At 43.3% G+C, this 27,682-nt stretch overlaps 1 protein-coding gene across 3 annotated transcripts in view; it reads left to right on the forward strand.

Annotated features, from left to right (window-relative positions):
- Positions 1–2,443: 2,443 nt before the first annotated feature.
- The window catches only part of LOC112215784 (nuclear receptor coactivator 3), a 113,216-nt gene continuing 87,977 nt past the window's right edge, over positions 2,444–27,682 (forward strand). For all 3 annotated transcript variants that reach the window (XM_042299245.1, XM_024375181.2, XM_024375182.2), the window contains exon 1: positions 2,444–2,594. The gene's annotated coding sequence lies outside the window, so the exon portion shown is untranslated. The remainder of the gene's footprint in view (positions 2,595–27,682) is intronic.

Consider the following 27,682-nt stretch of genomic DNA (forward strand, 5'->3'; position numbering starts at 1 on the left):
GCCGTCCCTCTAAACTTTCAGCTCATACAAGGAGAAGACTGATCAGAGATGCAGCCAAGAGGCCCATGATCACTCTGGATGAACTGCAGAGATCTACAGCTGAGGTGGGAGACTCTGTCCATAGGACAACAATCAGTCGTATATTGCACAAATCTGGCCTTTATGGAAGAGTGGCAAGAAGAAAGCCATTTCTTAAGGATATCCATAAAAAGTGTTGTTTAAAGTTTGCCACAAGCCACCTGGGAGACACACCAAACATGTGGAAGAAGGTGCTCTGGTCAGATGAAACCAAAATTGAACTTTTTGGCAACAATGCAAAATGTTATGTTTGGCGTAAAAGCAACACAGCTCATCACCCTGAACACACCATCCCCACTGTCAAACATGGTGGTGGCAGCATCATGGTTTGGGCCTGCTTTTCTTCAGCAGGGACAGGGAAGATGGTTAAAATTGATGGGAAGATGGATGGAGCCAAATACAAGGACCATTCTGGAAGAAAACCTGATGGAGTCTGCAAAAGACCTGAGACTGGGACGGAGATTTGTCTTCCAACATGACAATGATCCAAAACATAAAGCAAAATCTACAATGGAATGGTTCAAAAATAAACATATCCAGGTGTTAGAATGGCCAAGTCAAAGTCCAGACCTGAATGCAATCGATAATCTGTGGAAAGAACTGAAAACTGCTGTTCACAAATGCTCTCCATCCAACCTCACTGAGCTCGAGCTGTTTTGTAAGGAGGAATGGGAAAAAATTTCAGTCTCTCAATGTGCAAAACTGATAGAGACATACCCCAAGCGACTTACAGCTGTAATCGCAGCAAAAGGTGGAGCTACAAAGTATTAACTTAAGGGGGCTGAAGAATTTTGCACGCCCAATTTTTCAGTTTTTGATTTGTTAAAAAAGTTTGAAATATCCAATAAATGTCGTTCCACTTCATGATTGTGTCCCACTTGTTGTTGATTCTTCTCAAAAAAATACAGTTTTATATCTTTATGTTTGAAGCCTGAAATGTGGCAAAAGGTCGCAAAGTTCAAGGGGGCCGAATACTTTCGCAAGGCACTGTACATTGTAATGTTGTGGTATTGTGGATTTTATATTGTACCTTTGTATTAATAGTTTAATAATATAATTATGTCTTGTATGATGCATTGTTTTACGTAGGATGTAGGCTGTTTCATTTGATTTATTGTGATGTAAATGTTTTATCGCTGTTTGAACGCTAGGAAGAGTACTTGGCAGTAGCTAATGGGGATCCTAGTAAATACAATATACTAAATACTCAATAATAGCAATACATCTGTGTCCCTCTTTACCCGTCTTCCAGCCTTTCTGCTACTCCATACCTGTTTTTACACTCTCTCCTCCTTCTCTCTACCTGATTCTCACTTTCTTCCTATCGCTCTCCCTCCCTCAAGCTCTACCCCTCCCTGGCACAGATGAAACCCTACTCTCTGCTCTGCCTGTGTGTGTGCCTACTCCCCTGCCTGCCTGGTATCACCATGGTGACGGGTTGGTGCTATCCTACCCTGTCTCTTCTTGGCAGGGGTACAGGTTCTGGGCCGACTGTGCAGATTGTGCCCCAATCCCCAGGCCACCATGCAGGCTCTGACGCCACCGGTCCACACTGACCCTGCCAGCTTCCCCATATTGAGTCCACATATGGGCCTCATCTATAAGACATACAGGCCTGGAGGTCCCACTGTTCTACAGATACAAAATGAAACCACGCAGCCCTTTCCAGGTCCAGAAAATATTAGTACAGCTAGCAATTCAGAGTTAGCTCTCACTAAGGCGTAAAGACTGCCAGACTAAATCAAAGCATCATGTCATTTAATAGCAGTTCAATCAAACTCAAAATCACGGTTAAAGTGGTTTGATTGAATATGGCACCTCGCAAAGTATTACCACTCATAACAAATAGAGAGATACGTGATCATGTGCAAACGCAAGCAAGGTTTGAAATGATGATATTTTAGTGAAATATTATATAATGATTGAGTTTCTTGCAGTCAATTTGAAGTCTACAAATTATTAGCAATTATGTTCCTGGCCCCCTCACCATCCGCTCATGAATAATTCGGCCCAGCGGCTGAATTTAGTTGATGATCCCTGCTGTAAATGTTATAAGTTTACTTAGATATTATGACCAATCCACACCCCTTCTGCAAATCGTCATGACCATGTTAGAGCAGATGATAGCAGAACAGCCTATTAGGTAATACAGGCATTTGCACACAACAAGTCACTGTTTGCTTTTCAAGTGCTCCTCATGTTAACTAAAAATAAACACCATGGCATTTTTCTGCTCTAATATCGTCGCTGTCAGCCGTCTACACCAGAACTCGAGATCTCCTCTTGGGGGCATACGTAGTTGTAGTCCGTATCCGGGAGGTCTGCCCTAGCGAAAAGAACAGTGTTCGACGGGGAATAAAACTGCTCTACCCAGAAACCCCCAACGCTCAGCCACAAGCTGGCTTCTTGGGCTTCGGGAGTGTTTCCCATTTAAACAAACACAGCGCTGAAGATGGCGGAGAGTTAATAGCGAAACGAAGAAGATATCGGTACGCTCACAGAGATACATCGATTTGGTGAGTTTACGACGTTTTCCCCTTTACACGTTCCTTCTATACCAAGCTCGGTTTTGCGCACGAATGGCATTGTCCGTCGTTCCGTTGGACGGACTTTGTTGTCCACTAATGTGTAGTAGGACTCTATACACTCTTCATAACACAATACAGGTTGGTGCGCCGCACACACGGGCACTGTGCATATTCCCGTTTATTTTGACAGCAAATTAAAAGTATAACTCCAGGTTCAAGCCAAGGTCATGAATTTTGGTGTGGGTATAGCGCGCTGTATCCTATGGTCTCTGGCATAGTGGCTTTGAACCTATTAATGGTCATAGGCGAGGAATTGAAAATAAAGTGCCCTTTAGTTTGGAACTTGAAGGGACACATTTTCTAACTTACTAAGAGGACAAGGTTGAGAGAGAAAAAAAGTGCTGTTTATGTTCTGGCACACTTGGCGCGGACGACACGACATAAATGACAGTATTTTCTGACTCGTAAACTAGCCTAGGACATGTTGCTTTCATTCGGTAAGTTCATGTCGCCCGGCGGCGCAGGGGTAAAGTCTAACCAAGTCAAATGTAAATGCGCTCTATCTCTCTCCCTCTCTCGCTCTCTCTAGCTCTCTCTCTTCTCTCTCTCTAGTTCTCTCACTCACACACCTCTAGTCAAGGTTTACTTCACCGAAGGAGATTTAACTTTACAGCGAAGCCTTGCTGTGTGTTGCTCCATTATTACATTGTTATTGCTGCTCGAGTTTGTTACATGGTGTCAGTGTATGTCGGTACGTCGCAGCCTACATGTGATACCCATCCTACTATTGATACACTGTAGCCAGCTGCAAATGTTGCTCGTCTATGTTCAAGTTAGATACAGGGCCACCCAATCAGATTGAGCAACAACAATTTAAAAAAATACGAGTTGATTTGAATTTGTTGTGCTCTTTAATTGTCAGTGTTCCAAACAGGGGATGAGTTGTTTGCATGTTCAGGTAAAAAGACATCATCAGATAGAATTCCTAACAAGCGGTGCACTGGGTTTGTCAGATTTGATGAAACGGAACTGGGATGAATTCTCTTACAGGTTGGCGTTGCCAAAAAATATTGAACTGCTAAAAAATATTGAACTGAAAGCGACACCCCCAATAAGCCACGAATATGACTGCATCGAGGCGTATGTCACAGTGCTTCCATGGCGTTATGCACCGTGTCACGGACTGTTTCATTTGTTCATTTAGCAAACAAGACAGCTTTTAATCCAGTTCCGTTGTCACAGCCAGCACACAGAGTTATGGCCTATTTTAGCTTTAAAAAAAAGGCAACATTTTCCTCTCTGCCTCATGGCTAAATGTGTAGAATAGCACAAGTTTCCATATAAAACGGCAAATTATCCACCCCCCCACTGGTTCCTTGCACAATGTTTGAAGAATCAACGGAATGATTTGAATAAAAAATAAATAATGTAGCTAGTCTGTGTGTGTTGTCAAATGTTGACCAAGGGAGTAAATTCTAGTTAATTTACTGTAGCCTATTGTTGCTCCTTCATTTAGTCCATGATGCCCATCGCTGATGGAGAAGGGGCGACAGGGAAGGGTTGTGATAGGTCATAACTCTGTACATGGATACTTTTAGGAGGTGTGCACTGTGCAGAGATGTGATTCTGGTTCACATGATAAGGGTCCGAACGCCAATAAGGGACAGACCGTGTGGCGTGCAAGTCAGACAGTGCTCTCCCAGGATACAGTAGACAATGTGCAGATAGTGTCAGTGTTTCCTTTACCCGAGCCCAACGTGGTTCGTTTAATTTCCCGTCTCACATGTATGTCAGTGTCATCTTAGACTTTGCTGCAACTTGCCGTGTGTGTGTGTGTGTGTGTGTGTGTGTGTGTGTGTGTGTGTGTGTGTGTGTGTGTGTGTGTGTGTGTGTGTGTGTGAAATAGTTCATCTACTCTAAAGGTCCTGTCTTTTATGACCCTCCTCCACTCCCTAATTATATAACCATCCCGTAGCGTAGTTCTTTTACTTGAATTATTATAGAAACATCAATGATCTTATATATTGTTCTTCTGCTTATTAATATAGTGTCTCCATGTGTCAAAGAGAGAGTCTATGAGGTGTGTTGCAGGCAGCAGGGCCAGGGCAATAAGGTTGAGTTAATTATAAAAGCCTCGGTTTAAATTTAGCTCTGTGTCTCCGGCTTTGTTCCCGAATGACCTGGCTGTGTGACTGTGTTGCCTGGGTAGAGGGCCGAGTAGAGGGTGTGGCGGCCGGGCAGACAGCGTCTTGTTCCTCAGCGCCCCGCTGGCAGATTTTACAGTGATGTCTCTCTGTGGGCCAAACCTTCAATTAACAGACACACGCTCACACCCTCGCAGTCACACACACTTGCCCCACCTCTCCCCTCCACGCTGGCTTACAGAGGGCTCCTAAATTGAGGTGGTGCAGGGAGACTGGACATAGACAGGCTGCTGGGCCTATAGGCCCCCAGATGGGGGTTGGGGATAGTAGTTGGATGGGGGGGGTGACAGTGATGCATGGTGTTTGCTAAATAGAAGAAGGGGGTCGAGGGCAGGGGTGATGTTAGTGACTGGGTCCGGCTGTGGGGGTGAGGGGTGGAAGGAGGAGGCAATGGGGACCTCCCACACTAGTCTGGGATGATGGGGAGGAGACGAGGGGGATGTGTGTGTGTTGGTTCGGGGCTGGGGGGGGGGGTGTTTGTATTTGGAGTGACTCGGGGAAGTGGCTCAGGTTAAGCTACCTGTCACAGATCCCTCCGGAACTTTCATTACGCACACCTGGCCCCGAACCCAGTGATTAGTAATTGTATAAGTGTGTCCTTGGTTTACCATTGTCCTGTCGATTATTGTTCCAATGTCCGTTGGTTCGTGTGAGTACCTGTGCTTTGGCTTTCGTGCCATTGTGGATTTTGCAGATGATTACAGGTCTCGTCCCGTGTGTTAATCATTGTGCCCTTGTGTTGTTTATTCGAGGTACTCCTCGCTCTTTTGTTTGGGTTTCAACCCTGTGTTTTGTTACGTGTTTGTTTGGTCTTTTCGTCCCCGTGCCTTTACGCGGCACGCCGTAATTTGGGTATAATAAAAAAAAAACATTACGCATTCCTGCGCCTGTCTCCCGACCCTTTATTCCAGCGTGACACTACCTGCTGGAATTTTTTACCTCATTATTCGCCTTTTTGTCTGTTTCCTCCTGCTCTTTTTGATGCAAGTTTGTTCATCACATCTCTTTCTCTTCAGTTTGTATGTGTCGGCCTCTCTCTTGCTCGCTCTATGGTGTGTGTGACAGTGCCCCTGTCTCCCCCAGCTGCAGTGTGATGAGCTGATCTGTTGCGTTGCCTCTCTCTAAACCAGAGAGAGGTGGCCGTCCTGATGCCTGAGGTATTGGGTATTTTCAGGCAGTGTAGCCTTCTCCATAAGGACAGATTTTTGGGTTGTCCTGTCACTTGGACCTCTAATTAAGCAATAAGGCCTGAGGAGGTGTGGTATATGGCCAATATACCACAGCTAAGGGCTGTTGTTAGGCACCACGCCATATATAACAAACCCCTGAGGTGGCTGATTGCTACTATAAACCTGTTACCAACGTAATGAAGGTAGTGCAAATAAATGTTTTGTCATACCCGTGGTATACGGTCTGATATAACACGGCTGTCAGCCAACCAGCATTCAATTAAACTGCGTCGTTCGTGCCCTGAATGCTGATTGGCTGACAGCCGTGGTATATATTGGCCATATACCACACCCCCTCATGCCTTATTGCTTAAATGCAGATTAGTCTGGGCTGCACAATACACACAGACACACACAGACTGACGGACTGACAACAGTAGCAGCTAATTCTATCTAGTTGTGGTGTATAACGTTGAGGTCTATGCCCAGGACAGACCTTTATCTCCCTGTCTTTCTACTAGCACAGAAGAGAAAAGACTACTTGTTGCGTCACTGCCAAGTCATTCACTTCCTAAGTGAGCAGCATTAGACTGACAAACCCTGAACTAGCCACTCATTTCTGTACCAAAGACATTTTAGCGGCTGGCTCTTGCGATCAGGTCTGAAGTTAGAAGATTGCTTGGCACGGGCTGGACCGCTACGGGGTGTTTCAGAGAAGATTGCGTGTGGAGTCTGAGCACAGCCGCAATGAAAGTCTCTGTGCCCAGTTGAATATTTGTCCATTTGAATGGTTGCGGTATGTGTGTGCTTACGGCTTACAGAAGCAGTAGGTGTCAGGTTGCCGACGGAGTTGTGTGTGTGTGTTTGTGCGCGTGTGCGTACATGCGTGCGTGTGCACGTGTGGTTTTGAAAGTAGTTTCCCTGGTAAACCGGTTTTGAAAGCTCACGGAAGGCAGACCAGCATGCACTTGAGTGTCGCCGGTTAAGGTCGGAAGTAGAACTATCTTTAACAACTCATTTCTGGTTACCAAAAATGCCTGTTTTGTTGATCGCTGCTGTTTAAAATGTGGTGCGCCTAAGAAGCCCCTGTAGGAGGGAGGGGGAGAGGAGAGAGAGAGAGAGAGGACTGATTGAGATGGAGGAAGGAAACAGGACAGGAGGAGAGGGGACAGTTGGAAAGGCTGTTGCATGTGATTCTCTTCTCCTTATTTCCAGCCAGTGCCTCCAGTACACCTCATGTCCTCAGGTTTCTGATCTTTACTGAGCCGTCTGTCTCCCCTGTGAGAGGAATGCCAAGTGTCTCTCTCTCTCTCTCTTTTCCCACCCCCTCTCTTGTACCAATTCCATCACTTGCTTTCCGTCTTTTGCTCTGCCTCTCTCTCCCTCTCTATCCCAGACTCCATCTCTCCCCTCTCTCTCTTTCATTACTCATAATTCATTTAATTCTAAGTCTTAATCCCCTTTAAGGCTGAATCGCAGAATTCAGGCTAAATAAGTTAAATCTGCTCTTAAATGACTGGGAGGTGAGAAGGTGATTTGAATGTGCATGACCTTTTGTGTTTTTGCAAGTATGTATAGTGCATCCGTGTGTGTTTTGGGAGGGGTGCGTGTGTGCCTGTGTGTGTTTGCACATGCAGGGATGTGTGTGTGTGTGTGTGTTTCGTAAGCACATGTTTGCGTGTGAATGTATGCGACTGTGTGTGTGGATGGGATGGCATTGTCTCATGTGGGTGTTGTACCTGCCTGCCTGGTGCGGGTGTGTTGTGTGACGCGAGCTAGCGAGCTCTGCTGGAATGCTTTCCAGATGGAGCTGGTTGGAACCAACTCTGTGACATCCTCCACCATGTCCTGCTCCCTCCAGCTCGACTCTCCTGTCAGCTCCGTGTTGCCTGTCCACAGACCAACAGCACAACACTAAATAATGACACATATTTTAATGGCCAAGGGCTGTAGGACCGCTTTGATTGACAATAAATGATTCAGTTACTCAATAATATTCATTAATATATGCATGACCTAATTACGTTCCCCCCTGCGTTTCCCTCATTTCGGTTCCTCCCCATGAATATTTTAATCGAGGTAAAATAAGTGGCATGTATTACCGTTTAATGACTACGTATTTGATTATTTTTTAAATGTTTTTATGCAACAAATTCATAGACACGGGAACCAATGCATTACCTCCTACTCTGACTCACTGGTGGATGATCAGTCAATGGTTTGGACAGAGTTGCTCTTTTCTTTTGTCTGAGAGTACAGGTCTACATACGTGTGAGGGAGGGAGGGAGGGCGGGATAAATAGGAGAAAGAAGAGGGGGGAGGAGGAGAGTGTCATTTTTATTAACGTGGCGACTCCCGCTAAAATTCAGGGAGTGCTGTTGCATCCAGCTGTTACTGGTTGGGCGAAGCTTCGTTGCCACGGCAACTCAGCCCTGCGCTCAAGGTCGTTCATCCAGTTCTGAACCGAGCAGCGTGCTACACACACACACACAATGTTATGCACACGGATGGAGAGAGCGAAAGAGGAGGGGAGGAGAATGGGAGAGACGAACGGAGAAAGAGAAGAGAACCGCTTCAATGTGACCAATCACAAGCACTTTACTGCCCCCCTCTTTCCTCTATAAAGGAAGAAAAAAAAGAAAAAAAAGAGGGCCCCTGGCCTTGGGGGTTGTAGGTTCTTCTGCCAGTTGATAAAATATTTAGCTGGTCAGAAGTAGGGAGGGAGGAATGGAGAGAGGGGGATAGTTGGAAGAGAGGAGAGCGGGGGAGATGCAGAGGAGTGGTGAAAGGGGTTTGTGTTGTGTTCTCTACATGTTGCATTGCTCTGAGACTACTAGCTGATGTTGCTACCTGGAGTCTTCTTCAAAGCCTCTCTCTCCCAAGCTCAGGGCGTTGTTAGCCTCCCTGAGGGGTAAATGTGTATAGGGCTGGACGATATGGCCAAAATATCATATCACAATATTTTTCTCATCGTTAAAGGTATGACCGTATTTGAATGGCATTTTATGTTCTTGAATCATCAAAGTTCTAAATATGATCAGTGCTTGACTTGGACTGAAGTAGGGGCCGGTACTAAATTTGGGTGCCGATACTGTTTGTATTTAGATGCAGGAGCTCCACAATACATTTGAGTGTGAAGTTTGACCCAGTGGTTGGATTTTTACAGTGAGGAGGCAACAGCAAATGTTGACTTTTCTTGCACAGGGTGAGGCTTCTTATTTGCAGCCTGACAAAATACACTGGCCAAAGCCGTACAGATATTTACAAAAGAAAATAACAAACTGGTCATTGATCAAAGATCATCTGGATCCAAATATGTAGAGCTCTATCAAAAGAAAAACCCAGGCTGCAAATATGCCTGTAACCCAGCAGCATTCCCACCTGTCCTGTCCAACAAATAAGGAAATGACAGGTGCTTAAATACATGTACCCATGATGCAACAGCCAATGAGAATCAGTTTTGCGTCAGGGGACTCAATTAACATTCAATTGCATGAATTTCAAAATACACATCCTCAGATGATAAACCCACATTAATAACCTTAAGTTACACATGTCAATAAAGGTTTGAACATTTCCTTAGCATAGATACACTTTGGGGTATAAACATGTACATCCCTCCGGGATAACCTATTACTGCATTACCCGTCAATGGAAAAACCATGCTCTAATGGGCCTCATTTGCCTGTCAGTTCTATGAACAGGAAATGAACAGAAACCCCTCTTCAATCACAGAGGGAAACAAGGTAATCCTTTACATTTCTACAGCTTTACCTAATTCTCTTGATAAACATGTTCACATCACAGTTGGAACTGTTATACGTGTTAGGAAGAGTAACGTTTTACCTTGGAGATGCACAACAATAGGTTTCTGCACCAAACCATATGCCATCGCTCCAACCTCAAACTCTATAATACACGTTTCTCATCTTTTACAGGTGATCAACTACCCACATCGGGACCACACGTCAATACAAAATAATGAATGTGCTTCTCATTATAAATCGTTTGTGTTCTCTGGTCATTTATGGTAATATAGGCAAGGCTTTAGATAGGAAAATTGTTGCAAAGAGAAACATGCCCTCATGCAGTAGAACATTTTGAGATAATTATCTGTGGTGTAAAAAATACTTTAAAGTACTACCTAAGTCGTTTTTGGGCGGCATTTTTACTTGATTTATATTTGTACTACTTTCACATTTACTCCACTACATTCCTAAAGAAAATAATGTACTTTTTACTTTATACATTTTCCCTGACACCCAAAAGTACTCCTTACATTTCCGAATGCTTAGCAGGACAGGAAAATTGTCCAATTCACACACTTATCAAGAGAACATCCCTGGTCATCTCTGCTGCCTCGGATCTGGCAGGCTCCCTAAACATAAATGCTTAGTTTTTAAATTATGTCTGAGTGTTAGAGTGTGCCCCTGGCTATCCGTAAAAATAAATAAAAGTAAAATGGAAGTCGTACTGTCTGGTTTGTTCAATATAAGGCATGTGAAATGATTTATACTTTTGATACTTAAGTATATTTAAAACCAAATGCTTTTAGACTTACTCAAAGTAATATTTTACTGGGTCACTTTCATTTTCTATTAAGTACACTACCGTTATAAAGTTTGGGGTCACTTAGAAATCTCCTTGTTTTGGAAAGAAAATCACTTTTTTTTGTCCATTTTAAAATAACATCAAATTGATCAGAAATACAGTGTAGACTTTGTTAATGTTGTAAATGCAAAACACCAGTCTCAACGTCAACATTGAAGTGGCGACTCTGGGATGGGGCGACTTCTTTGCAACTCTGCCTAGAAGGCCGGCATCCCGGAGTCGCCTCTTCACCGTTGACGTTGAGACTGGTGTTTGGCGGGTACTATTTAATGAAGCTGCCAGTTGAGGACTTGTGATGTGTCTGTTTCTCAAATTAGACACTCTAATGTACTTGTCCTCTTGCTCAGTTGTGCACCGGGGTCTCCCACTCCTCTTTCTATTCTGGTTAGGGCCAGTTTGCACAGTTCTGTGAAGGGAATAGTACACAGCGTTGAACGAGATCTTCAGTTTCTTCGCAATTTCTCGCATGGAATAGCCTTCATTTCTCAGAACAAGAATAGACTGGCGAGTTTCATAATAAAGTTATTTGTTTCTGGCCATTTTGAGCCTGTAATCGAACCCATAAATCCTGATGCTCCAGATACTCAACTAGTCTAAAGAAGGCCAGTTGTATTGCTTCTTTTAATCAGGACAACAGTTTTCAGCTGTGCTAACATAATTGCAAAAGGGTTTTCTAATGATCAATTAGCCTTTTAAAATGATAAACTTGGATTAGCTAACACAACGTGCCATCGGAACACAGGGAGTGATGGTTGCTAATAATGGGCCTCTGTTCGCCTATGTAGATATTCCATTACAATAGTGATTTACAAAAAAATAGCTTTTCTTTAAAAAAACAAGGACATTGCTAAGTGACCCCAAACTTTTGACCGGTAGTGTATATTTACTTTTACTCAAGTATGAAAATAAGTACTTTTTCTACCACTGGTAATTATGTGAGAAATGGCGGTGGAAAAGCCTTTGTGCGAAAATATTGATATACTGTAAGTTATGATGAACTTCACAGGCTGGTGAAAGTGCATGGTGATCTTGATGCTCCTTTCCAATAAATATTGAGGGTCTTAGTCTGGTGACATGATGATCGATGCCTTTTGACAAAACAAAATCAGTCGAGTTGAAAATGCAATAGAGACTCATAGAACTTTAGATTGTATTCGGTACATGAAAACGTACATGAAAAAGTACATTTTGTTGCACTGTCATCTCGCACCGATTTAAAAAAAAAAATCTGCAACAAACACACCACTGGTGGGCAGATTAGCATATTTTCTTAATGCGTATTCTAGAAAATTCACATGAAAGTTTGTTGCCAATTGGATGGAAACCTTGCTACTGACCATTTAATTTCAGGAAATTGGCATTTATTGCCCTTGAGCTAGCTCTGCAGAGTGGTCACTAGCTGGCACAGCCACAAAGTCATAAAATCAGATTTTAAACCTAACCTTAACCACACTGCTAACTCTTAATGCCTAACCTATTTTTGATTTAAATTTATTTTTACAATATAGCCAATTTTGACTTTGCAGCTGGCCCATCTAGCGGAAATCGATCTCAGTTCTCCGTCCAGGGCAAGATTCATGACGATAAACGTAAACTTGCGTATTTTTATAATGGAGTCAATGGATGCTATTACTTTTGCCACAAGGGACATTGTGTCGATTTCTAAGGTGCTTTTGGAACCTGTGCTGCCTCACAGGGAAGATTCATGGCAAAAAAGTACATGTCCTCACCTGAAGCTCTTAGCAAATGAGCAGTTCTCAACTTTTGTCAGTCTCTTACCAATGGTAAGACCGGATGATTGTCAATATATTTTTTTTTTAGAGTTTCCTCATGTAGTTATTACTTTTAACAAACAAATATTGAAATATTTTTATGTAAGGTAAAGTAAAAATCCAAACCGGTCCGTACATCAATACAGGTATATAGTAAAATCGACACAGTATGTGTGTGAGTGAGACTGTCTGTTCCTGTGTGTGTTTCTCCATTCAGATCCACTTAGTGATGAGCCTGTGAGTGTCAGTGATATGTGGGGTATCTTTCTGTTAATGCTGGCTGCGTCCTATTGGGTGGAGAGTCAGAAAACCCCCGGCTGTCATCCCCTTTTGAGCCCCAGGGAGAAGGTAGGGGGTTGTTGGGGGAACCAGAGATTCACAATTGTCCTTCGTTTCTGGACTGTAGGGTAATATGGATGGGTGATTATCATTAAATCCATTTTAAACATGTCTGTAGCAAATTGAGTTAAGAAGCCATGGTGTATCTCCAAAAATCTCTTTAACCGTAACAATTTTTTCAAATTCCTGTAAAAACTCAAATTTGTTTTTAAATAAATAAGTTAATTTATTCACATACAGTACCAGTCAAAAGTTTTGACACCTGCTCATTCAAGGGTTTATCTTTATTTTTACAATTTTCTACATTGTAGAATAATAGTGAAGACATCACAACTATGAAATGACACATATGGAATCATGTAGTAACTAGGGTTGCACATTTTGGGGAATATTCAGAGGTGTAAAAATTAACGGAAATATATGCACATTAATAATAATACCATTTAAATCTAGATGTTTTTTGCATTGGATATATTTACCATAGCATATGGAGACAGAAACATAAACCTTTTACCTTATCATTAGTAGACATAATTGCAAATGATTAAATCCTTCCAATATAATTTTTAAAAACTATTTAGTTAAATTCGTAACTTTAATTAAATGAGTTGACTCTTCACATGGGATGATTCCACTGAACAACAAAATAAAGGGAATATTGAATGATCCCCAGTGATCCATCGAATCTCCCAAAAACATTTCAACGTACATCTGTAAAATTATAGTCTAGAAACAAAAGCTTTGGTTGTCTTCCTCTCAGACTTCCATGTCTTCTCCCTGGACCTCTGCATTGTCCACCTTTTGAACATCAGACTCTGAGGCCTCACCTTCACTGTCACTTTCCAACCTTGTTGAGGATGACTCGTTGTCAGGCTCCAAAAGCCTCAAATTTGCCCGGATGGCCACCAATTTTTTAACCTTTGTTCTGGTCAGCCTGTTGCGTGCTTTGGAGTGTGTGGTCCCAAACAGGGACCAGTTGTGCTCTGAGGCGAATGATGTTTGTGGGATTTGGAGGATGATGGAGGCAACAGGGGAAAGAGCCTAAGATCCACAAAGTCCCTTCCACCGGGTGGCTGATGAGATATGTTGGCACGACTGCCATATTGCATCTCCATCCCAAAGCCCTTGCTTGGAAGTGTACTTCGCCAGACTGCCAAGAACCTTGCCCTCATCCAGGCCAAGGTGGCGAGACACGGTAGTGATGACACCATAGGCCTTGTTGATCTCTGCACCAGACAGGATGCTCTTGCCAGCATACTTGTACGCTGCGGCGTGTATGGGCTTCAGGCAGAAGTCTTCACGCTTTTTGAAGTATTTCAGAACTGCAATTTCCTCTGCTTTGAGCAACAGTGAAGTGGGCAGGACAGTACGGATTTCTTAGACAGCATGGCATTGTCTCCCTCAGTCTGTGCAATGGCTACTGCAATAGGTTTCAGGCTGCTTACCACTCTCTCCCAAAATACATCATCCAGGAGGATCCTCTTGATTGGGCTGTCCATTTCGGCAGACTGTGATATGGCCATTTCTTGGAGAGACTCCTTGCCCTCCAGGAGACTGTCAAACATGATGACAACACCACCCCAACGGGTATTGCTGGGCAGATTCAATGTGGTGCTCTTATTCTTCTCACTTTGCTTGGTGAGGTAGATTGCTGCTATAACTTGATGACCCTTCACATACCTAACCATTTCCTTGGCTCTCTTGTAGAGTGTATCCATTGATTTCAGTGCCATGATGTCCTTGAGGAGCAGATTCAATGCATTAGCAGGAACATCCAATGGGTGTGATGTTAGGGTAGGACTCCTCCACTTTATACCAAGCAGCCTTCATGTTCGCAGCATTGCCTGTCACCAGTGCAAATTTAAAAAATGATTCAAAAACCCCCAATTACAATTCCATGTACAGATAAATAGTGAAACACTTAGATTAAACAACTCCTTTGTGAGAAAAATGAAAAAATGTATGGAAACAGGTGAATTAACACTCCTCAGTTAGCGGGCTCAAGCAAGCTAAAACCCACATGGTAGCAAAAACTAACTAGCAGAAATTGATAACAAGTTAGAAATTATTTAAACACCATTTGCTGTAGGCTACTATTTACTAGTTAACAAAAAAATTATGGGATAAATAGCATGTCATTAGTGTGCAAGATCTTGAGAATCCGCTGTACATGTGATGGAAGATTGCACTGTGCATGCAGAGGGTTGCAAATCCATTGAATTGGGGATAGTTTATCCAAAATATGCTACAGGACCTAGAATTACCTTACGTGTATCCCACAAAAAAGGTTCACCATTATAAGCTAACTTCTTTGATGAATATAAACAAAATTCCCCCAAATCCCGGGCTTAACTTCCCATGGAAAATTTACCAGAAGGTTTCCGACCCTTTGCAACCCTAGTAGTAACCAAAAAAGTGTTAAACAAATCCAAATATATTTATATTCTTTAAAGTAGTCACCCTTTGCCTTGATGACAGCTTTGCACACTCTCTCAACCAGCTGAACTTGGAATGCTTTTCCAACAGTCTTGAAGGAGTTCCCACATATGCTGAGAACTTGTTGGCTGCTTTTCCTTCAGTCTGCGGTCCAACTCATCCCAAACCTAATTATAACCCTAACCTAACCCCTAAGCTTAAATAGCTTAAGCTTTAAGCCTAAGCTTAAATAGTTTTTGTCCTCATGGGGACGTGGGAAGTGTCCCCACAATGGATCATTTTCCTTGGAAATTGTTGGTCCCCACAAGGATAGAATAACCGACACACACGCACACACACATTTGTAAGGGTTGGAGCACAGCTAGCGAGTGACTTGACTCTGCCTGAACCCAGCTGTTATGTGACCACCTCCTCATCCCATACACGGGTACATCTTGTCACCAGCATCTATCATCATCAGGGAAGGGAGACGAGGTTCTGCAGGATCCTACACCCCTCCCTGTCTCCACCCCCACCTCTCGTTACCTTGGCCTCAACCCTCCGAGCGTGCTATGATCCAACATGGGTCTCTCGTTCCCTCCCCTTTTGGAGGTCATTTTGTTGTCGTAGTGATGTCACAGAGACGCTGTTTACCTGGCCCCAACCCTGGCAACAGTGTGGTGATGTACAGGTAACTGCCAAAATAAAGGGAACACCAACAAATTGTCTTAATAGGGCATTGGGCCTCCACGAGCCAGAACAGCTTCAGTGCACCTTGGCATAGATTTTTACAAGTGTCAGGAACTCTATTGGAGGGATGCGACTCCAGTCTTCCATTAGAAAATCCATCGTTTGGTGGAAAACACTGTCTCAGACGGCGCTCCAGAATATCCTATAAGTACTCAATTGGTTTGAGATCTGGTGACTGAGACGGCCATGGCATATGGTTTACATCATTTTCATGCTCATCAAACCGTTCAGTGACCACTTGTGTCTTGTGGATGGGAGTGTTGTCATCCAATAGGGGCATAGCCATAGTAGCCAAAATAATGGCCACCCCAGCATTTTTATGCATGGCCCTAAGCGTGATGGGATATCAATTTCTTAATAAACTCAAGAACCACAACTGTGTGGAAGCACCTGATTTCAATGTACTTTGTATCCCTCATTTACTCAAGTGTTTCCATTATTAGGGCAGTTACTTGTGTATCCTCTTCTACAAGTTTACAATGCTGCAGGAGACTGGCAATTAAATACTCCTTATTATGCATCCTGGTCCTTTCATTTCTTCCTCTCCTCAGTGTCTTCTAGCAAATAGAGCCATCTAGTAGATGAGCACTCTGCTGATTTTCATAGCGAGGGAAGATCCTTATTCCTCTGTTCAGTGCATAACCCCACTCCCTGCGAACTGTAAAGAATTGTATTTCTGATCTATGCCAGCTTCTCTGCCAAGCTGGTGGATTCCAAACTCTGCCGTGGACAGGACAGCTGTAGCCACGGCTCTTCCTTCTCCAAATGGCTAGGCTGAGCATAGACAACAGTACATATAGAACTCAAAAGGATCGCTTTTGCGCTGAGCCTCTTGCCTAGATTAATCGTGGAGGGGAACACTGTTGTGGTTTTGTGGGTGTCGTTAATCAACCTAACCTCAATCTGCTTCATGAACTACTCTACTGTACAGCTGGGAGTTGATAAATACAGTAGACACCCACTTCTGTAGCATCAGCTTTCGCTCCTCTCTTGCTAGATTAAACTAGTAGGCCTAATTCCCCTGAGTTGCTCCGAGTTATATTAAATAGGCAGTGACAACAGAATTTCACTCTTTAGTGAGAGAAAGGGGACAGAATTGAAATATTGATTTCATGACATTCAAGACAACGGCACTCATTCTTACTTTTTTATTTGGGACGTTTCTAGGTTTCAGTTTTTATTGTGAATGGTTAAGTGCATTCCATTAAAGCCAGATGTACAGCTGAGTGGGTGGCGGGTCACGTCTGTCATCAACTATCTAAGAGTCTGTGTGTGTCCGTGTTGGTGTGCGTTTCTGTGTAGCCTGCCTGAATGGACCTCACCTTGCTCTCTTGCAATCAACCACCGGACCGCTAACGCTATGCTAACCAAGTAAACAAAACCGGCCAGCTAACACGATGCTAACCAAGTAAACAAACCGGCCAGCTAACGCTATGCTAACCAAGTAAACCAACTTCCCTCTCAACGGTCACAGCCCTGGCTGGAGGGCTGGCTGGAATACTGGGTGAGGGCTGGGTGGCCCAAGTGGAGAATGCTACTGGTCATTTCCATGTAAATAAGACCCATGAGTACCAATGTGAAGTTCATAGGAGCATATCAAATGAACGCTAAGAGTTGATATATAAAATTTTAAAAACAGACATATAAAGTTTTCAACTATTTTCCTTCCTAAAAAAATTGGAATAAGCAAAGGCTTTGATGTCTGGTCAAGCAAATGGAAAAGGGGTTTTAGAAAACATCTACCAGAAAAAGTCTTAACCCTTTGACACGTACCAACTCGAGGTCGACCGATTATGATTTTTCAACGCCGATACCGATTATTGTGGGGACCAAAAAAGCCGATGCCGATTAATCGGACAATTTTTATTTTATTTTTTACATGTTTTTTAAATTTGTAATAATGACAATTACAACCATACTGAATAAACACTTATTTTAACATAATATAATACATCAATACAATCAATTTAGCCTCAAATAAAATGAAACATGTTCAATTTGGTTTAAATAATGCGAAAACAACGTGTTGTAGAAGAAAGTAAAAGTGCAATATGTGCCATGTAAAAAAGCAAACTTTTAAGTTCCTTGCACAGAACATGAGAACATATGAAAGCTGGTGGTTATTTTAACATGAGTCTTCAATATTCCCAGGTAAGAAGTTTTAGGTTGATGTTATTATAGGACAATTTCTCTCTCTATGATTTGTAATTCATATACCTTTGACTATTGGATGTTCTTATAGGCACTTTAGTATTGCCAGTGTAACAGTATAGCTTCCGTCCCTCTCCTCGCCCCTACCTGGGCTCGAACCAGGAACACATCGACAACAGCCACCCTTGAAGCAGCGTTACCCATCGCTCCACAAAAGCCGAGGCCCTTGCAGGGCAAGGGGAACAACCACTCCCAGAGCGAGTGACGTTTGAAACGCTATTAGCGCGCACCCCGCTAACTAGCTAGCCATTTCACATCGGTTACACCAGCCTAATCTCGGGAGTTGATAGGCTTGAAGTCATAAACAGAGCAATGCTTGAAGCACAGCAAAGAGCTGCTGGCAAAACGCACGAAAGTGCTGTTTGAATGAATGCTTATGAGCCTGCTGGTGCCTACCATCGCTCAGTCAGACTGCTCTATCAAATAATCAAATCATAGACTTAATTATAACATAATTACACAGAAATACGAGCCTTAGGTCATTAATATGGTCGAATCCGGAAACTATCATCTCGAAAACAAGACGTTTATTCTTTCAATGAAATACAGAACCGTTACGTATTTTATCTAACGAGTGGCATCCATAAGTCTAAATATTCCTTTTACATTGCACAACCTTCAATGTTATGTTATAATTACGTAACATTCTGGCAAATTAGGTGGCCCAAACTGTTGCATATACACTGACTCTGCGTGCAATGAACGCAAGAGAAGTGACATAATTTCACCTGGTTAATATTGCCTGCTAATCTGGAATTATTTGAGCAAAATATGCAGGTTTAAAAATATATACTTCTATGTATTGATTTTAACTTCTTGATGCACCTATCCCGTTAGCGGGATATTGCAAGTGCAATATAGCAAAACACAGCTTAGCTTGTTGTTAATCCAACTGGCGTGTCAGATTTCAATACAGCTTTTTGGCGAAAGCATAACAAGCCTTTATGTAAGGACATCTCTCTCAGTAGACAAATTATAACAAACAGCTAGCAGCCAAGTAGATTGGTCACGAAAGTCAGAAAAGCAATAAATTAAATCGCTTACCTTTGATGATCTTCGGATGTTTGCACTCACGAGACTCCCAGTTACACAATAAATGTTCCTTTTGTTCCATAAAGATTATTTTATATCCAAAATATCTCCATTTGTTTGGCGCGTTATGTTCAGAAATCCACAGGCTCGAGCGGTCACGACATCGCAGACGAAAATTATTATCCGTAATGTCCACAGAAACATGTCAAACGTTTTTTACAATAATATATACTTGTGTATTGATTTTAAGAATGGGATTGATGTTTATGGTTAGGTACACATTGGAGCAAGACAGTCCTTTTTTGTGAATACGCACCGCATCGATTGTATGCAACGCAGGACACGCTAGATAAACTAGTAATATCATCAACCATGTGTAGTTCACTAGTGATTATGATTGATAGATGTTTTTAATAAGATAAGTTTAATGCTAGCTAGCAACTTACCTTGGTTTCTTATTGCATTCGCGTAACAGGCAGTCTCCTCGTGGAGTGCAATGTAATCAGGTGGTTAGAGCGTTGGACTAGTAACTGAAAGGTTGCAAGATTGAATCCCCGAGCTGACAAGGTAAAAATCTTTAATTCTGCCCCTGAACAAGGCAGTTAACCCACCGTTCCTAGGCCGTCACAAAATAAGAATGTGTTCTTAACCTCTCTGGGGTAGGAGGGCCGCTTGCGTCCCACATGGCCAATAGCCAGGGAAAATGCAGAGCACCAAATTCAAACACATTTCTATAAAAATCAAACTTTCATTAAATTACACATGCAATATAGCAAATTAAAGCTACACTCGTTGTGAATCCAGCCAACATGTCAGATTTCAAAAAGGCTTTTCGGCGAAAGCATAAGATGCTATTATCTGATGATAGCACAACAGTAAACAATGAGAGAGTAGCATATTTCAACTCTGCAGGCGCGACACAAAACGCAGAAATAAAATATAAATCATGCCTTACCTTTGACGAGCTTCTTTTGTTGGCACTCCTATATGTCCCATAAACATCACAGATTTTTGTTTGATTAATCTTGTCAATATATATCCAAAATGTCCATTTATTTGGCGCGTTTGATCCAGAAAAACACCGCTTCCAACTTACGCAACGTCGCTACAAAATATCTCAAAATTTACCTGTAAACTTTGCCAAAACATTTCAAACGACTTTTGTAATACAACATTTGGTATTTCTAAACGTATATAATCGATCAAATTGAAGACGGGATGATCTGTGTTCAATACAGGAGCAAAACAAACGCTACTTTTCTGTTTACGCGCCTCTATCAAAAGGTACACATGAAATGACTCTCGTTCTGATCTATGGTACTTCTTCATTACACAAAGGAAAAACCTCAACCAATTTCTACAAACTGGTGACATCCAGTGAAAGCGGTAGGAACTGCAGGAAAGTCGATTAGAATTCTGGATTCCCCATGAAAAGTATTGAAAAGACAGTGACCTCAAAAAAAATACATCTGAATGGTTTGTCCTCGGGGTTTCACCTGCTAAATAAGTTCTGTTATACTCACAAACATGATTCAAACAGTTTTATAATGTTTTCTATCCAATACTAATAATAATATGTATATATTAGGATCTGGGACAGAGTAGGAGGCAGTTCAGTTTGGGAATGCTATTTATCCAAAAGTGAAAATGCTGCCCCCTACCCCAAACAGGTTAACTGACTTGCCTAGTTAAATAAAGGATGAATAAAGGTGTAAATAAATACATTTAAAAAATCGGCCAAATCTATGTCCAAAAATACCATTCCGATTAATCGGACGAGCTCTAGTACCAACACACGGGTGTGATCATTCTACAGTGGTCCCTGCAGCATAACCTCAAACCGGTGTGATTTTAGAACGCTTATTTAGAACGTCCAGTTATGATTGACGCAACAGCGTTTTGAGCTGGCCAAACTGTTCACAGAAACATATTGCACAAACAATCCTTACAACGTTATGTCCTTGAATGTGACCAGTTTATTTTGGATGCAATGTTCAGACGTTCACAGAAGTAGCTACAGCGCAACACAATCATCCAAACCGGAAAATGTAGGCTACGTTAATCCTAGGGCAAACTGAGGAAAGATTGACCTAACACAAGTGGTCATATTTAGCTAACTCTCAGCTGACAAACCGTAATAGGAATTAGCTAATAGCAATTTCTACATACAATTCATCACGTCATGGGTGAGCTCACCATTGATCAAAATAATTGAGTAAAACAGATTCAAAAATTGAAAGTTATCCGACGATGCGTAGATTTGTTCTTGACGCAATTCTTGACCCCCCCCCGCATCAGCCAAAGATAAGAGGAGACAAGAAGTTATTTAATTTCCATTTACAAGTTGTCAATTTATTAATTGTCTTTTGTTTGGAGCACTCCTGTCAGTGTTGAGTAAGGATACTCACCTGATTACGCATAGAAGTAGGCCTAGGCTACCTGGCTCGCGTGGAAATGTCGGCCTATAAATGCTCCCATTTTGGGGATCTGATAGCATTTCTCATTGTCTTAACACCATCACTGTGGAACATCTCAAAGTAATTTTTTATTTGCCTCAAACAGCAAAGCAAACAAAGTCTGTTTGACAATAGTTCCTCAGTGTAGCCTATTTCATCAATCTTTCCAGCTCTCAACCTTTCGATAACCAATCAGCATGAAAGGGGGAAAAAATGTCATGCTCTGATCTGTTGGAAACATCCTAAAATAGGTCTACCCGATGTACTTCTTATTTTTTGGGCAAATAGCCTACAGCTGTCTTCTCATTTGCGGGAGCAAGTTTGCTAGCACGAGCTTTGGACCGGACCAAGTTAATAGTTGATAGAATGTTCCTTGCAGACAGGCCATGCGTAGCCAATGTGATTTATAGGATATTTATTTTAATCAAGATATTTTCTACCTGCGGGCTGCAATGTTTTTATTTGTTGGCTTTATGTAGGCTATTTTTACATATTGGAAATGGAAATATAAGTTACTTTTAGATTTGTGTCAATTTCATTTAGATTGAATTTTGATTAACCACATGACATTGATTTTGCGATATGAAGACTTTATTCTAAATTATTCCACGAAAAATGTGCATATGAAAATCATAACTGGCACGCGGATCAGTAGAAATGGTACGATAACTTGGCCCTCCAAATGGAAAAAGGTTGCCAAACCCTGGTGTAGCCTATTACCGGCAACTTCAGGAGCATAACGGCAGAAATCTGCTAAGGCCAGCAGCAGTGGGAACAGTTATTGTTCTTCTGGTTAGGCTATATTGATCTCTGGCTCCCTCTTTAGTAATTTGTGTGTCTTAATTTTTAATCGCAGTGCTTAAAGCATCAGACAAGCTCAGTAGCCTACATATAATTGATTTTATTCGAACATAAGGTATATGAAAAAATATTTATGAAAAAATACACATTTTAAAATTTCAACCAAGCGATTGGTCGAAAGCACAGACGACTCTCGGTCTACCAATATATTTTTTTTTTAAAGTTGGGGACAGCCTTAATGATTTGTCACCCGTACTGAATAGACGTGAATAAAAAATGAAGTACATTATGCTCCATATATACGGTATTCTACAGTAGAAACGACAACACGATATCCAGAAAATAAGGCACTTTCTTTGATGGGAACGCACACATGTCCAAAGTTATTATTTGTAAGGAAAACCACAATGAAGGCAATGACAGCGCCAGCTAGAAAATGTGCCAGGTGGAAAAAGTTTTTGCAAGACTGCGCAAACGCCTGCATACTTGATCTGGGGAAACACTGGGGAAGTGCTTGGGCTCTCGTCGAAAAGAGAAGTTTGTCCGGCTCGGTAAAGCCTCAAACCTAAATTGCCTGCAACAGTGAAATGGCCTACTTCTATGGGAATTACTGAGGAGGCTGAACATACCTCAATTCAAACTGTTGTAAGAAAATAAAAACTCGTTTGAAAATCATTTGAAATTGACAAGTTGAAACACAGCCTATAGATAATTAGCAGGCAGCGTGTCTTGGTTTGAGGGCACCGCGGGTTAACTGTCCTGTTGCGTAACAATCACATTTTGGAACAGTGAGTGCATTGTGACATCACGCACATAAAAAAACTCATGCTGGGGCGACCGTTAGAGATATTTGGAACTCAAGCTTGAGAAAGGTATTAGAAATACATCAAAACACAATAATGTTGACGTAAACACCCCAGCCAACTAATATCAGCACTTTTATATTTAGTTTTGGAGACATTTGTCTGCCTTCTGTAAGCTTAAACATTGCCATGTTGTGCATTTGAAATTCTGTTACCAAAAAATCCACGTCTTTAAGATATATTTTCAAATTTCTCGCCCTCACGAGGAGGGAGGGTGTCATGTCATAGCTGGCACCCCATTCTTTCTGCAGACATTGTTGAATTTGAATTCAGAGCACATATTTAAGATTTTTTGGAAAACATGGACACACAAAAACAGAGGGAGATTTTACCGAAATCTGTTAAATTTTTTGCAGTGTAAATAGTTAAAAGGATTCCTTGTGTATAGAGATGTAATGGTTTGTTCAAGTTTGAAATCAATGTTTTGTTTGTTTGTTTGGTATACATTTTAAGTGAAAAATCATAGTCTCAGCGCAATTCCATTTCCGTGGAATAGCCCTACTGCTACTAGTCATACACATGTATGTTAGCAGGAAAATAAACCATTTGTCACTCACACTTCTGTGACAGGTCTCCAGAAAGTCCTTGTGGAGAGTATGTGCTTAGCCAAGCACGATCTCACTCGCTCTCTCTCTCACACTGGGTTAAAAATGTGAGAGAGAGACAGAGAGAGAGAGACAGAGAGGGCGGGAAGAGAGAGAGGGCAGAGAGGGCGGTGAGAGAGAGAGGGCAGGGAGTGAGAGGGCAGTGGAGAGACACACAGCGTGCAGAGAGCGAGAGACACACAGCGTGCAGAGAGCGAGAGACACACAGGGTGCAGAGAGCGAGAGACACACAGGGTGCAGAGAGCGAGAGACACACAGGGTGCAGAGAGCGAGAGACACACAGGGTGCAGAGAGCGAGAGACACACATGGTGCAGAGAGCGAAAGAGAGAGACGCAGGGCAGAAAGAGAGAGAGACACAGGGCAGAGAGAGAGAGACACAGCGGGCAGAGAGAGAGACACAGCGGGCAGACACAGAGGGCAGAGAGAGACACAGAGGGCAGAGAGAGAGAGAGACACAGAGGGCAGAGGCAGAGCTGAGGGCAGAGAGAGAGCGAGACGCTGAGGGCAGGGCAGAGAGCGAGAGAGAGAGACAGACGCAGAGGGCAGAGAGAGACAGACAGAGGGCAGAGAGAGAGCGAGACGAGAGAGCGAGACACACAGAGGGCAGCAGAGAGAGAGCGAGACGCAGAGGGCAGAGAGAGAGCGAGACGCAGAGGGCAGAGAGAGAGCGAGACGCAGAGGGCAGAGAGAGAGAGCAGAGACGCAGAGGGCAGAGAGAGAGAGCGAGGGCAGAGAGGAGCAGACGCAGAGGGCAGAGAGAGAGCGAGACGCAGAGGGCAGAGAGAGAGCGAGACGCAGAGGGCAGAGAGAGAGCGAGACGCAGAGGGCAGCGAGAGAGCGAGACGCAGAGGGCAGAGAGAGAGCGAGGCGCAGAGGGCAGAGAGAGAGCGAGGCGCAGAGGGCAGAGAGAGAGCGAGGCGCAGAGAGAGAGCGAGACGCAGAGAGGCAGAGACGCAGAGGGCAGAGAGAGAGCGAGACGCAGAGGGCAGAGAGAGAGCGAGAGAGGGCAGAGAGAGAGCGAGACGCAGAGGGCAGAGAGAGAGCGAGACGAGGGCAGAGAGAGAGCGAGACGCAGAGGGCAGAGAGCGAGACGCAGAGGGCAGAGAGCGACGCAGAGGGCAGAGAGAGAGCGAGACGCAGAGGGCAGAGCGAGAGCAGAGAGGCAGAGAGAGACGAGACGCAGAGGGCAGAGAGAGAGCGAGACGCAGAGGGCAGAGAGAGAGCGAGACGCAGAGGGCAGAGAGAGAGCGAGACGCAGAGGGCAGAGAGAGAGCGAGACGCAGAGAGAGAGAGCGAGACGCAGAGGGCAGAGAGAGAGCGAGACGCAGAGAGAGAGCGAGAGAGAGGGCAGAGAGAGCAGACGAGAGGGCAGAGAGAGCGAGACGCAGAGGGCAGAGAGAGAGCGAGACGCAGAGGGCAGAGAGAGAGCGAGACGCAGAGGGCAGAGAGAGAGCGAGACGCAGAGGGCAGAGAGAGAGCGAGACGAGAGACACGCAGAGGGCAGAGAGAGAGCGAGACGCAGAGAGAGAGCGAGACACAGAGGGCAGAGAGAAAGAGAGACGCAGAGGGCAGAGAGACACAGAGGGCAGAGAGAGACAGACAGAGGGCAGAGAGAGAGCGAGACGCAGAGGGCAGAGAGAGAGAGAGACACACGCAGAGGGCAGAGAGAGAGAGAGACACAGAGGGGCAGAGAGAAAGAGACGCACACAGAGAGACACAGAGGGCAGAGAGACACACACAGAGAGAGACACAGAGGGCAGATAGAGAGAGAGACACACACAGAGAGAGACACAGAGGGCAGAGCGAGAGACACAGAGGGCAGAGAGAGAGCGACACAGAGGGCAGAGAGACCATGGTTACTGAGAAAAACCTTGACAAAGTACAGGCTCAGTGAGCACAGCCTTGCCATTGAGAAGGGTAGACACAGGAAAACCTGGCGCCGTGTAGAGGAAAGGCTGTGCAACCATTGCACAACAGCAGAACCTGAGACAGAGATGCATTTCCTGACAAAATCTAAAAAATGTTAAACAATTAGTGTAATTTCCCCAAATTTGAAACCCAAAGACCTCTCTGATGAGAGTAGGCTACCCGTCCGGGGGAGGACGCAGAGAGCTGTGGGAGAGAGGGAGAGACACGCAGAGGGAGAGAGGGAGAGACACGCAGAGGGAGAGACACGCAGAGGGAGAGACACGGAGAGGGAGAGACACACAGACAGAGACAGGGACACCCACACACAGAGGGCAGAGAGAGACACACACACAGAGGGCAGAGAGAGACACACGCGCACACACACACACACACAGAGGGCAGAGAGAGAGAGACACACACATACAGAGGGCAGAGCGAGTGAGGGAGAAGGAAGAGAGAAATACACAGAGGAGGTGAGGGAAGGGGGCAAGAGGTCCACAAAAAATAACATATCTCATCTATAATTTACCTGAAGTTTGATCAGCTAATGGATGGCTCTGCTTGGCCACAGAGATATGCTGCTCAATGTACTGTCCTCTATGGACTTCTAGTGCTCTGATTAGAGGTCGACCGATTATGATTTTTCAACACCGATACCGATTATTGGAGGGCCAAAAAAGCCGATACTGATTGATCGGCCGATTTAAAAAATGATAATATTTTTTTTTATATATATATATTTATTTGGAATAATGACAATTACAACAATACTGAATGAACACTTATTTTAACTTAATATAATACATCAATAAAATGAATTTAGCCTCAAGTAAATAATGAAATGTTCAATTTGGTTTAAATAATGCGAAAACAAAGTGTTGGAGAAGAAAGTAAAAGTGCAATATGTGCCATGTAAAAAAGCTAACGTTTCAGTTCCTTGCTCAGAACATGAGAACATATGAAAGCTGGTGGTTCCTTTTAACATGAGTCTTCAATATTCACAGGTAAGAAGTTTTAGGTTGTAGTTATTATAGGAATTATTGGACTATACCATTTGTATTTCATTAACCTTTGACTATTGGATGTTCTTATAGGCACTTTAGTATTGCCAGTGTAACAGTATAGCTTCCGTCCCTCTCCTCGCTCCTCCCTGGGCTCGAACCAGCAACACAACGACAACAGCCACCATCGAAGCATCGTTACCCATGCAGAGCAAGGGGAACAACTCCTAGAAGGCTCAGAGCGAGTGATGTTTGAAATGCTTTTAGCTCGCTATCTAGCTAGCCATTTCACTTCGGTTATAACAGCCCCATCTCGGGAGTTGATAGGCTTGAAGTCATAAATAGCGCAATGCTTGACGCACAACAAAGAGCTGCTGGCAAAATGCACAAAAGTGCTGTTTGAATGAATGTTTACGCGCCTGCTTCTGCCTACCACCGCTCAGTCAGATACTTAGATACTAGTATGCTTGTATGCTCAGTCAGATGATATGCAATGCAGGACACGCTAGATAATATCTAGTAATATCATCAATCATGTGTAGTTAACTAGTGATTATGATTGATTGTTTTTTTATAAGATAAGTTTAATGCTAGCTAGCAACTTACCTTGGCTTCTTACTGCATTCGCGTAACAGGCAGTCTCCTTGTGGAGTGCAACGAGAGAGAGGCAGGTCGTTATTGTGTTGGACTAGTTAACTGTAATGATGCAAGATTGGATCCCCCGAGCTGACAAGGTGAAAATCTGTCGTTCTGCCCCTGAACAAGGCAGTTAACCCACCGTTCCTAGGCCGTCATTGAAAATAAGAATGTGTTCTTAACTGACTTGCCTAGTTAAATAAAGGTATAAAAAATCCAAATAAATAAATACAGATTTCCGATTGTTATTAAAACTTGAAATCGGCCCTAATAAATCGGCCATTCCGATTAATCGGCCGACC

This window comes from Oncorhynchus tshawytscha, linkage group LG16 (assembly GCF_018296145.1).
Source record: "Oncorhynchus tshawytscha isolate Ot180627B linkage group LG16, Otsh_v2.0, whole genome shotgun sequence".
Lineage (NCBI taxonomy): Eukaryota > Metazoa > Chordata > Actinopteri > Salmoniformes > Salmonidae > Oncorhynchus > Oncorhynchus tshawytscha.